General features: G+C 37.6%; 1 long non-coding RNA gene across 1 annotated transcript; it reads left to right on the top strand.

Annotated features, from left to right (window-relative positions):
- Window positions 1-5,473: 5,473 nt before the first annotated feature.
- On the top strand, window positions 5,474-7,976 carry LOC116653591. The gene is made up of 3 exons (XR_004307706.1): window positions 5,474-5,547; window positions 7,377-7,504; window positions 7,831-7,976. It is a non-coding gene; the product is annotated as an uncharacterized LOC116653591 (long non-coding RNA).
- Window positions 7,977-10,753: the final 2,777 nt, after the last annotated feature.

Raw genomic sequence — 10,753 nt, 5'->3', positions numbered from 1 at the left:
AGCTTTGCATTAAAGCATCAGTTCAACTTGTGGAACAATGAACTTAGATACAAGTGATGTGGAGGGAGAAGAGGAAAATGCTTCTTATAAATGAAGCAGTAAAAGGTGTTAATGCACGCTAAGAAGAACTTGCTTATTTATTGTGTTCAAATACTTTTCAAATGAAATCCCAGCATTAACAGGTTCAGGGAACAAAGTATGTAATTAATGTGATGTTATAGCATACAAACTGCTATAGGCACAAAAGTTCCATACAGTGTATCAAGAGAACGACGAGATTTAAATAAGCCTGGAGACAGGGAGGTAATTTTCCATGTTATAAATAAATAATATCTTTAGACAACAGATTTTAAGTATTTTGTGCACCTTTAAGTGTATGCTTTATTGGCACACGCCCTGAAGAACTGCACTACACTTATAAGTAGTGAAGGCATGAATAAGTTATCGGTCATCCTAAAGGAAGGATGTGGTGAGGTGTAGAAATTTTAAGTATCTACTTTTTATGCCCCAAGAAAATATTTCACTGCGTGTCTAGTTATCTTTTCAGCTTCCTTAAATGGACTAGCAGCAATGATCTGGCCTTCAGACTTCCTAAGTAGAGTGGCACCAAAATTACCAGGTGTATGAGGCAAATGTTTCTTTTAAAGTACAAGCTTGGAAGGCAGAATCCTTTGAATTTCTTGGGAAATCCTCCTTTCTTTTCTTATTTTTAAAGCTGCCTACAAAAAGTATGGTCCAGGAACTGAACATTCTGTGACTCATTACTGAAATAACCATTTGTCTCCTTGTCCCCAAATGTTCCTGCTGCTTTATAAAAATATGAGTCAACTCTAGCGCTCCATCACTCTTCACTGTCTGAATTAGAGAGGTCAGCCAGTGCTTCCAATACCAGAATTTAATTTCAATAACAGGAAGTTCTGGGAGTTCTGATAATGGCAGCGTTTATGTTTAAAATGGGTAGCTGGAAAACTTAAGGAAAAAGGTTTGAACTTGAGGCATGATGCAAACAATATAAGCACAGAAAGCAACCAGCTGGAGAGCGTGCATCTTGGTTTACTGTTTGCCAAGTATTGCAGAAGTATTGCACTGTAGTTCTTGTAGTAAAATTTGCTTTTGATTAGACTGAGTGGCAGGGATTGAAGCTCTATTTTGGGCTCCTGTCATGTAAAACTTTTTCTTGAAGGTATCCTATTACGAAGTGCCATGTTTGTGTTAAAAGCCCAATATGACATCCAAGGATGCACCTTGGCAGATTTATCAGTCATCTAATGCCCCACAACTCGAGTGCTACAGACCTGAGTCCTCCTGCCCTGTAGCACCCTAAATATGGCCTGAAATATGTGCATTGTACAGTGTACATTTATTATGCAAGCCTAAACCCCAAATGTTTTGTTATTGTTCCAAACAGTTCAGCATAAGGTCTATTAAGATAACATGACAGTATTATGAAAAGCCCAGCTGGAATTTCAGATATCTTGTCAGAAATTGTCCTAATACTGTGATACTTCTGAATCAAGCTCATCAATCTTGCATAGACAACAGTATGAATCAAGATGGTTCATTTTGCCCCGCTATCTTTGCCGGATGCATTCAGAACTTTAATTGGTTGAAGCTTCTATTCTGTGACTATAAAATGGTAAAATCTGAAGGAGTTGATATAGTTGAAATAAATGCCCAAACAGGTAAAACTTTTTCTTTTTTGTTACTTGGAACATGCTGTATACTTACATTTAGGAAATATGAATTCAGTATTTCTTTTTGAGAACACTGAAGGATTTTGAGCATGTCTCCTAAAAAGCTGTGTGAATATTTACGTTTATGGTCTCCCTGTTTCCTGTTGGCATGGAATATGTTTAACTTGCATTGTATTTGCTGACAAGCAAATCTGCTCTTTTCAGCTAGCTGCCCAGATTCTGGCACTTATGCTTACCACACACATAAGAAAGCTTGATTGTTCTTTCTTAATGAATCAAGTTAACCCTAAATGCAAATCTCTTACATCTAAAGCATTCATGTACAGTTACTTAGCAAATAAATGTAAAGCTTTATTTGCTTAACTGTAGCAGTGCTGCAGTACCCCCTCTTGAAGATCTAGGTCCTTTGATTTTATTGATCTTGTTAATGCCAAAGTATCAAGAAATTGCTGATGTACTTCATGGCTGTTTTATACACTTTCTTTTTTCTCCAGAAGTGGGAAAAGTAGATCTAAGTGTTTGTTCTAAATGGTGATGGTTTATCAATATTCTCTGCTATCAATCAGACTGTTTTGGCTTGTTTTTTGTCTGTCATGTCTCTGCCCTCTGTGACTACAGTGATTTGTTTCTTTTCTATCCTACAGAGACTAATGTTATGTGATGTTGATTTGAAAAACTAGTAGAGCAGCCAGCCTTTCATTTATCTCAAGGAGGGTGCTGAAACTAAATCATTACTTTGCTGCTGAAGTGAAGGAATTATGCAGGAGTATACTCAGCAGTGAGGACCTTAAGCTTGTTTCCAGAACAGCTTGCTTTACTGAAAAATGAGTGTTGTGTGAATAAAGTCCCGTTCCTCATCTGATATTCTATAGTACTCATTTCAAATAGACCTAAGGATTTTTCAACATATTTAAAGTGCTTATTAGCATGAACAACTTATAAAAAATAGGGTGCATATTACCATAGGAAGTCAGGAAGAAATCACTCATCGTTTTTGCTTAATCCTAAATCTCCTCCACAGCCACTAGAAAAAAAATTGCTTAGTCGTATATTTGCTCAGGGATATCAATTTGTATGTAATTTGTGAAGCTGTGATGCCAAATGGAGTCCTTCTGCAGTAGGTAATGATTCAATGCTCGAAGTACACAGCACTGTACTGCTGATGCTTAGCCCAGAACGAGAGGGCAGGCAAAATATCTCAAAGTCTGATTTCCTGAAATAAGTTTTGTGAAGACACACTTAAATAATCTATCAGTTAGATAGATTTTAAAGGGTTCCATCCCTTCTAATTCTTCTTTTCATGCTTAGGTCTTCTTTTTAGTCAAGCCAACCTTTTCATCTCTTGGCCGTAGCAAGAAAAGATACGGGGATATCTTTGTGTATCACTGCGCACCATCGTTTCATGTTGCTATTTCCAGAGTCTTTTTCTTTTCATTATTTTCATCATGTTGACTGTGTTTACAGTATTATTTAATTCTTGGGAACACCCAAATGCTTGATTGTCATTGTCGCAGGGTACAAAAGCAATTGCTTTGAAAGCTGTCTTTTGACTAGAAAATGAAATTTTCTATCTTTGTATCCTCAGCTCCTCCTTCCAAAACTACCGGGCAAACCCCTGTCATATATATGATAATATTTTGAACAGCTGCTTCTTTCTGCAGAGGAGAAAAATCAGCAAATTGTCATTGATTTGTTTTTACCTGGTAGGCTTCAACGTTTGGAAATCTTTCTTATATGGAAGCAATGACTCGAATAATGAAACCAAAGGCAGTAGTGCCTTATGGACAGTATTGAGCTCTTTCTGTTCCATATTAATAAGAACTCAGATGACCTTTGAGGCCTTTAACAGACATATAAAGAACTTGGTGATCAGCGATCATTCACATTTAGCATGAGAAGAAAATGCTGAAAATAAGAAATTCAGTGTCAGAAGATTTTCTAAGTTCTGCTTTTAGTTTTTTGGAAAATAGGAATGTAAATATCTTCAACTTAAAAGGTGAGTTGCAAGAAGTTTTATAGTGAAATATGAGCCTGACACGTGGTCTGGGCTCACCACTATTGTATGTAGCAACAAACTAAAGCAGTTGTGGGAGAGATTTGGATAATTAATTACTCAGCTGAGGTTCTGTGGGTTTATTTAGAGGAGAGTCAGAATGTACCACCTCCAAGGTCTTTGAAAAAGAGGCTTGAACACTTCCAATTTTATAGGATGCGGGGCAAATGATTTCCCTGTCCAGGTTGCATTAAAGAGCCTTCTTTTTCTTCCATAGTGTATTTGCTGAGAAAAGTCAATTTGTGAGAGAAGTACACAATGTGGAATGGGAAAAATGCTTGTAATTCAGAACTTGTTCTGCAGTAATTATCCCGGAATTATTGTTATGTTTTTCCAGAACTGCCTCTGAAATGGAATTCCCTATCCAGAGTCACATGTATGAATTATCAGCGTGTATATATATATATATATATATATATATATACAATGTGTATATTTTATATATATGTGTATATTATATATATATATATAATATAAATTTTATATATTTATAAATATATATATATATTATATATTATATATATAATATGAATTACTTGATTTCTGTGATTTCATTGAGATAGGCAATAGAGGCAGGGACATCGCTGCTTGAATGTTACGAATCAATCGGAACATAAAATGAAGGCTTTATTAACATTCAAACTGCACTTTCACTTCCCACAGAAATGTTTTTTATTACTATGGCTAACTGTGTCAGCAGTCAGACTAGACATAGACTCACTGCCAATTAATATAAAAATTCTTTCATTTGATTTACTGGGTGAGATTGAGAGGATGGAATGATTTTATTTTATTTCATGCATTCCCTTTCCCCAGGCTTCACCTGATTGAGGTATTGGCTCTCTGGGTCAGTGTACTTGAAAGTTATTAATTATTTCACTTCAATCTATAATAGTTAATTAAAGCTTAAAACAAAAATAAATTGCTTGTGTTTGGTGAAAACGTTGCTGGTCAGATGGGATTTTAGCAATATAATGCAGCCAATAGGTTTGTTTTGTTTATAGCAATATTGGATGACCTTGAAATGTTCATCTGGCCAATGTGGACTCTTTAAGATAAGAACCCAATTTCTTTTCTTCTCTTTACCTGGGTTAGGATTAACAGTTCACACTATCAAAAGGATATTAGCACATGACAAGCCTACAGATATTTCTTAATGTTATTTCACTTGCCGTCCCTCAGAGCCAGCATGAAGGCACTGTCAGCAGAACTCAGACGTGTGTGACTGCAACTCTACAGAGAAGAAGGTAGCTTTAATATTCACTCTTCAAGGTTTGCTATTGCATTTCTTAAAGCCTCGTTTCATGATTGACCCGAGGAATGCTGTTGTTTTGTTGCTCTAAGAGGCAGAATTTAGAAATGAAAAAGTTACTAGATTGAAACAGACATTTTCCTGCATCAGTAGAACAGAGAGCATCCAGATAAAGACTCAGATATTAAACTCTCCTGACCCTTCTCTCCTTTGCCAGGATGATTAAAGTCCAAAGGATTTTATATTTGGTATCATTTAAAACCAGCTGGGCAAGAAAAGCCTTTTCACAATGCCACAAAATATCCTGCCCTATTCAAGAAATCTATGATAGCTGCTCTGCTATTTCTGTAATTTTCAGTTGTCAGCAAGGACTGGAAGGACATGTTCCTTCCTTAAATAAAATAAAAAACAGAAACCTTTCTGGTAATCAACTATATCAAATTAAGCGAACTCTTCCATTTTTTATCTCCAGATTCACGGGTACTCAGCGCACCATGATGCCACAGCTTACATCCAGCTGGGTCGTTGTTGTTGCTGTTGTTTTTAAGGTAATTATCTGTGAAGATAGCTAGCCCATTTTTTATCATTAAGAGATTTTAAACTTTTTAAAGTAATATAGACAACCTGTTTTCTTTTGAGTTACAAGTATGGCCTCACAAGGGCCTTCCTCCCATCTTCTCTTTTGTGTTACAAAGGCACTCCTTTAAAGGCAGCGTCTGGGCTGCAGTTTGTACTTGCTCCCAGAAAACCAAACATAAAAAATGAATTTAAGAAAGGTCATCGTATGGTCTGTGAGTGCCAATCTGATATAGATGTTACTCAAATCCGCATACAGGCAAATGCCCTTTGGCTAAGATCAAGTTTAGCTGTGGTTTAATATCTGATGTGTCTTAGGTCTAGCGTTTTCCAAGTTGGTGTTTAAAAAACCCTAGTGTGAAATTTTTACTGACTTTTTTGGGGAGTGTATATTATACTTCTAAAGATGTTGGATCCAGCTTTTGAAATGCCTTTAGATATATGCGTTCACTGGAAATGGAACAGGCTGCTTGGGGTTGAGTGGGTGCCCTGTCCCTGAAGACATTCAGGGTCAGGTTGAGGGGGGCTCTGAGCACCTGATTGAGCTGTAGATGCCCCTGTTCATTGCAGGGGAGTCAGACTAGATGACCTTCGAAGGTCCCTTCCAACTCAAATGCTTCTTCAATAAAGCGATATATTGCCAGCTTTATTTTCCTAGAAAATAGGAATTCGGGAAATAATGTAAACGTGATACACAGGTAAAAGGCAAACAGTTTGAAGCCAGCCCAGGAAAATGCAAGTTCTGTCTGCCTTCTTTAAATCAGGACTAATGTGGGGTGATTTAGCCTGTGTAAAATAGATTGTTAAGTTAAGGTGTTGTTTAGTGAAAGTTTAATCTGTTCAGGTTTGCACTTAACCTTTGGCTTAGTGATAAGTTAATTCTGAGTACTTTCTTTCTGTTGTGTCTCCTTGCTATCGTGTCCCTTTAGCTTCACCGGGTCTTTCCTTAAAATACTTGATAGTAATTTCAGTAGAGTCATCTATTGCATTTTATAACCTGATACCAATTCTGCGTTTGAAGTGTGGACTTTGTGGTATTGCACAACGCTAATAAAACCACTTCGAATGTAGATAATCTCTTAGTGTTGATCATCTGACTTAGATAAAATTGCTGATCTGATGATTAAATACTGTGTTTCTACATCTTGTAACCTGAATAATCAGATAACAAAAGAAGGGACACTGAGTTTGCAGAGCATTGGATTTCATTACGTCTTGAACACCAACAGGTTTTTGATTTGATATAATACGGTTCTGACAGCTTATTTCAACAATTCTTATAGCTGAGTTTCCTTAGTTGTATTTTCCTTCCCTGTGTGTCCCAGCAGACAGTTCTTTCACTTTGATGCGTAACAAAGGGGAACAGTGATTAGCTTGGGGAGTATTTTCCTCGGCACATCCCAGACATCATGGGCAGAGAGCTTTGGTTATTATAGTTGGTCCATAAATAAGCCTACTGTGAGAAAGGTAAATGTGACAAAGGCTGGATGCCAGTGCAATGGATGAGTGTGGGTAAAGGTATTAGCAGAGCTGCACAGCCAAAAGATTTTGTGCATGCTCAGAACCTACTGGCTGCACTGACACTGACCAGGGGCTCAGGTGAATGCTCAGTTGCTCACATTCTGGTTCTTGGTGTTATAAATTATGCTGTATTGACAAAAAGGGGTCAGGGCTCTGAAGGTGCTGCTGTGTGATGCGGGATGCTGACATTACCAGTGTTCCCCTAACAGAAGGCAATATGTGGGTGCGAAGTGGGCTTAGAGAATGTAAGCTTTGTACAAACATTGTGTTCTTTCTGCAGGTTAATCAGGTCTTTAATAAAAGACCATGGAAATGTCAGCAGTCTGAACAAACAAACCTGAATTGTAACTGAACATTCGTTCAAACAAAGAAATATAAACCCTGTTTTTATTAATGTTCTTCACACAGGTAGGAAACGGATTGGAATTATAATTAGAAATATATATTTTCACAATATTATCTATAAGCTCCAGTACATGCTTGAATATGAATTATATGTATTAATCTTGCCAACGTGACCATGCTTTAAGGCTTGTAGTCCAGAAACTTTTTAATGAAAACAGCTACTTGGTAAATTAATGAAATAAATGGAAGAATTAGTTAATTAAGCCACTCGTTGCATTGAGTTAATTAAGAGATTATTATGATAGAAGGAAAAAAGAAAAGATTTTTTTTTCAAAGCAGAAAAACAATCATGTCTCCTTTTGATCATTAATAGCAAAACGCTTGGCCAGCTTTCTCTTTCAGGTACTGGTGGAATGCAGCTATCTATGGAAATATTCTCTGTTCTGAATACTGGATGATAAGACTGATGACTGCCTAGTAACTACTGACCTAAAATATTCATTGCACCTTGAATCCTATATTCCATCTTGCTATTCCTTCCTCTCCAGGTCAGTGTTACTCCTATTGTATTCTTAAAGAGGGTTTTTTGTTGCTACTGATTTAATACAAAAACTATCCAACAGTTTTATTTGCTTGATTGTATTTTTATAAATGTTACTTCTCTTAAAATCCTGTAGTAATATACATATATGTATATGTTTCTGGTTTGCACATCTGCAAAGTAACATCAAAATAACAACAGAACTTCTAAGCAGTGAAAGATGGGAGAGAGGGAAACTACACTGTTTTCCCATTGTGGATAGGTGGGAATAGAGTTGCAAAACGAACTTAGATTGCAGTGAGGAAAAATTGGTATAAGGAAAAACATTTTCTAACATGTTCTGTCCTTGAAAGGTAAGGGTAGGAAGCACTGGAACTGAAATCCTAGTTGTGCTCTGGAATTTCCATGGTTGTTTTTAAGGAATAGACAAATATCAGTTAGGAATGATAGTTGTGAGTGGTCCTCCTCTGGAACAGGGGATAAACCAGGTAAACTTCGTAGAAGAATGTTTGTGGAAGGAGATGTTATATGGGACATTTCTATAGAGACCAACCAGAGAAAGTCAGTATGAATCTCATCATGTTTCACTGTATGGAATAGCTTCTGCTTCCCCTTCTCCTTCCCCTTCTAGTTTTCAGGTGGAACAGGTGCAAACCTGTTAAAGGTTAACCTTAAAGCATACCATGGAAACTGTCGAATTTGACTGTCTGTTCAGAACCACAATTCCTACTACTGGATCCTCTCTGTAAACTCAGATTTGTCTCTGTTTGTACTGCCCTGCTGGAGATAAGGTTAAAATGAAGACTGATGCTTAGTGATGCAAAGTAAAGTTTAACTGACATTTAATTTTGGTCAGACTTCTCCTTTTTAATGCTATGCTCTCGGCTCTGATGTTTGGCCAGTTTTTGACAGAGGTGTGGTGCAGTACTGTTGTAAGAACACGTGGAGGCAGGAGGGGATGGGTTTAAGAGATAAAGCCAGGTGTGGGGCAGATGTGTCTCAACAGCCTAAGAAATAGAAGTGTTACTTTAGAGAATCATGTTCTGAGTAGCCAGTCCCCCAGAGCAACTTGCAATGACAGATTAAAAGAAGCAGTAATGGCTAAACCATCGGATTGGTGTTCTGTTGAGCAGCAAAGTCTAGCTTACTGATTTTCACCGAAGCTTGTTGGAGCAGGGTAAGAAAGTTTCCATCATCATTAGTCTTTGCAAAAAGGTGTTTGAGAGTCTAACACAGTTCCTGTTGGTACTGTCCCTGTCACTGAACATACTATCCAGATGTTAGCAGTGATAGCTTTGCCAGTGTGTTTATGAGAGAGGCCAAAATGTGGAGAGGCACAGACTAAACTAAATCCTTCCTTCCTTCCTTTCTTCCTCGTCAAGGCCTTAGCAATGTGCGTGAGTAGTGAAACTAACGCTACCTCTGCAGTGCCTGTCTCGTGGATTAATGGCAGAATTTAGTCTTCCCGCATGTTAACATGCGCTCCTCTCTCAGCAGCAATAAATTCATACAAAACTATCAGCAGTTCACCAAAAACATTGAGTCCTGTGCTCTCTCGGTTCACCTCAGGTGCACTGTGCCTGAGATTTCATATGAGTAAGTCTCCTTGATGACTAGTGTGTGAGAGGAGGCATGTTACTGCTTTAATTACTTATAATGAAGGATCCCAGGACGGTGATGTCATCATTTTAAGTCTTGCTATGTCTAAGTGCACTGCCAGGAAGAGGAAAGATGAATGATGATTTACGTACCTTGGATAAAATTCAGGTAAAAACCTCTTCAAAAATGTTAATGATTCGAGGTCACTTTCTATTACATAGAATCTGTTCTTCAGAATTTCTCACAGGTTAATAGAGATGATTCAGGAGGTCTCAGCCTGGATTGGCCTGACAAGGAAAAGCAGCAACTGTGTGGGGGGAGGGAAAAGAAGGAGACAAAGGGTGTGATTTATCGATGTGCACTTTGCTATTTGTGACTAACAAAGAGATGGTTCACAAATGTCTCAGACTCAAAGCTGTGATCTGTCAGAATTGCTGAGCTGGGGAAATACTACCACTAAGTGAAAATAGATTGGTCAGCAGTAAGAGACTTATCTGCAAGCAGGTCATCGCATACTATCTGTATGTGCAGCAGGAAGATCGTTTTGCTGGCTTAGGAGTGAGATAACTTTGTTGCAGAGTTGTCTGCTATCAATCAATAGTTTTAATTAGTTACAGGATTAACTAATAAAAATCCTCGCTGATTAATTGATTTAATTATTTTTTTTAAATCTGGGTAACGCTTGCTTTATTACGGAGATGATTTTTGGTTTGAATTAATGCTTTAACCAAAAGGCAGAGGGTTTTTATTGTTTCTGAGGGAATGAAAGAATATTAAGGATACTTGTGTGATCAGTGCTGGCCTTAAAGTTGTTTGGAGGCTCTGTGAAATACTTGGCAATCGTTCACACCTCTGTTGAAATCTACTGCCATTTGCCACCTTTTTGTAATGAAAGGGATAAGGATTAATATATAACATTGTTGTTTCTCTGTAGTAAAGCTGATTGCATCAGCACCTGTAAATACCTAACCCATGTACTAGCTAATAAATCTAACACTTAAATGCAGTTTTCTTAGGTAACGCCTCAGCTGTCACACATGTATACATACGCATCCATTCTCTATTCTTCGAATAGGCAAGCTGTTACTGGGGGTAGTGGTGTGGATGTGGATTTGCTCATCGTAAATCTGAGACAGGCATTGCTGCAGCCAGAAGGACCCACCAGGGTAAAC

The sequence above is a fragment of the Coturnix japonica genome, chromosome 6 (genome assembly GCF_001577835.2).
Source record: "Coturnix japonica isolate 7356 chromosome 6, Coturnix japonica 2.1, whole genome shotgun sequence".
NCBI classification, from domain to species: Eukaryota; Metazoa; Chordata; class Aves; order Galliformes; family Phasianidae; genus Coturnix; species Coturnix japonica.
The sequence above is the reverse complement of the archived record's forward strand: the minus strand, read 5'-3'. Positions and strand labels throughout refer to the sequence as shown.